The following is a 2,643-nucleotide window of genomic DNA, read 5'->3' as shown; positions in this document are numbered from 1 at the left end:
GAAGAAACAACTCAGGAGAGCGCCATCTTATGGAACGGGCTCTATTTCTTTTCTTATTTCTTTTTTTTTTTTGAACACAGGTTTTTCTCTTCTCGGGAGGTTTTGTTGCATCCCTTGTAGCCACGTGCTTTTTTTTTTTTTTTCCTTTTACCACAGGTGGAGTCCCCATTATTGGACGATGCGGAAAAAGTTTTTTTTGGTCATGCTTTGCTTGGGAATCTCCTCAACGATCCTTTGATGATGGACTATAAGAAAAAAAAAAAGAAGAGTTTGGTCGATGGATACGTTCTTGAGAAAGTGAAGGCGGAAGAACTGGGAGAAAGGATCTGTAATTTTTTTTATTGAAAATGATGAAAATATTTCAATAATTCGATTAGTTTATTCATGTAATAAATTATTTATTTTTTGATATTATTTGCCTCATTTATGTTAAAATGACTGCATATCCCACCAAAATTATAAAGTTATTAAATAAGTTATTATAATGGTTTTTGTAGACTTGACTTCATATTATACCGATTTGGTAACTTCTTTTGGCAGCTGGGATTAAACTTCGGGACATAAGTTTTGATATATATCATATAAGGGTGTCATGACCCCTGGAGTCAATTTTTCAAAAATGACTTTAAAAATAATATTTCATTTAATTGCAAATCAAATGCAAAAAAATTTCGTGTCGATCTATTAATTTGTTCTCTCAAACTTATTGATCGGAATATTTATACAACATGTGTTAGTAAAAAATGAACCTAGAACTTGGATATCTGACCACTTGTTAGAATTTTATGAATTTTTAAATTTTGAAAAAAAATATATAAATTTCAAAAATAAGAATTCAACATTTTGGATTCAACATAAATCGGAGGTTCATTTAACTAACACATATCGAATAAACATATCGGGAAAAAAATTTCAGAATTTTTGGTGCAGTATTTTTTTTGTAATCTTACGGATGAGCTCAAACACTGAAATCTGAGAAAATCGCTTTAATCGCAAATCGAAAATCGCAGAGGTGTTTTCTCTTGTATATATTTACACTATAATTCATTACTTCTTTCTTTTATTTTGAAAGAACAAATTAACCAATTGACGCAAATTTTTTTTTGCATTTGATTTGCAATTGAAATAAATATTTTTTAGTCATTTTTGAAAAATTGGCTTCAAGGGTCCTTACACGTCTTAAAATATACAAATAAAAATAGCGAACTTCTCTGAAATGATCATTGAAATGATATTATTATTGTTGAATGAATTGACTGTTGTGGAATTAATAAGAATAAGTAAGAATAAGTTTGATTTTAAATGACTACATAGTTTAGCGTCATTGAACCAAAACATTGATATTAAAGATATTCGAAGAGAAGCATAGTGACTAAACTGTGTGAATTTTGATTAAAAAAACTATTATATTTTTCTTATTTCTGGTCATAATTCGGAACTTCAAAAATTTTTTAAGGAATTTCTATTAAATATGTTAAATATGGTAAATGCGATAAATGGGTTGTTATGCATAACAACCAAATTTTTTATCAGTTATTATTTATAATACCCAGCCATTCTGATCAATTATTACCATAATAACAGAATTTATCCCATTTACCGTAATATATACATGCACAGTATAAGGATAGTTAACGAAATTCGAAAGACGCCACTACCAAAAATGATAGATTTGCAAAAAAGGTTTAAGATTATTTATCCTGCCATTTCCAACAGTAAAATTATAGTGGAAAAATTCAGTTTGAAGAGTGTGCTCTTGTTATTGCGATTACGTTTACTCTTTCAAGTATTCAAGAGAATTTTTTTTTTGTGAGAAGAAAATGTATTCAAAATTACTGTTATTGATTGCTAGGCGTTATTGTGAGAACGTTGTCTAGACATCTTGTTGCTATAGCTTTGTCAGAAGACGCCCTTGAGGAGGTGTTCTTCAAAGACAATCCTTATAGAAAAGACTGTTTAAAGAGCTCGTCATGGAGACTTTGCTCAAAGATATTCTTGCCTATGCAATGCACAAAAAATTGATGAGCAGACATTGCTGACAGACCTCAGTGGGAAAGCATTGTTAAAAACATTGTTGCGGAGGCATTGTTTAAATATCTTGTTGAAGAGGCGTTGTTTTAAGATATTGTTGCAGAGGCATTGTTTAAATACCTTGTTGCAAAGACATTGTTGCAGAAGTATTGTTTGAAGATATTGTTGCAGAAGTATTGTTTGAAGATATTGCTGAAGAAGTATTGTTTGAAGATATTGCTGCAGAGGCATTGGTGAAGATATTGTTGCAGAAATATTGGTTGAAGATATTATTGCAGAATCATTGTTGAAGATATTGTTGCAGAAGTGCTGTTTGAAGATATTGTTGCAGAGGAATTGGTGAAGATATTGTGGCAGAGGCATTGTTTGAAGATATTTTTGTAAAGGCATTGTTTGAAGATATTTTTGTAAAGGCATTGTTTGAAGATATTATTGGGGAAAGCATTGTTTGAATACATTATTGGGGAAAGCATTGTTTGAAGATATTATTGGGAAAAGCATTGTTTGAATACATTATTGGGGGAAACGTTGTTTAAAAGCAATGTCGTGAAATCATTGTTTGAAAAGGATATCGTGAAATCATTGTTTTAAAAGGATATCGTGAAATCATTG

This window comes from Pholcus phalangioides, unplaced genomic scaffold, assembly GCF_987345545.1.
Source record: "Pholcus phalangioides strain wild (caught in Gottingen) unplaced genomic scaffold, Ppha-v1.0 ptg000009l_1, whole genome shotgun sequence".
NCBI classification, from domain to species: Eukaryota; Metazoa; Arthropoda; class Arachnida; order Araneae; family Pholcidae; genus Pholcus; species Pholcus phalangioides.
The sequence above is the reverse complement of the archived record's forward strand: the minus strand, read 5'-3'. Positions refer to the sequence as shown.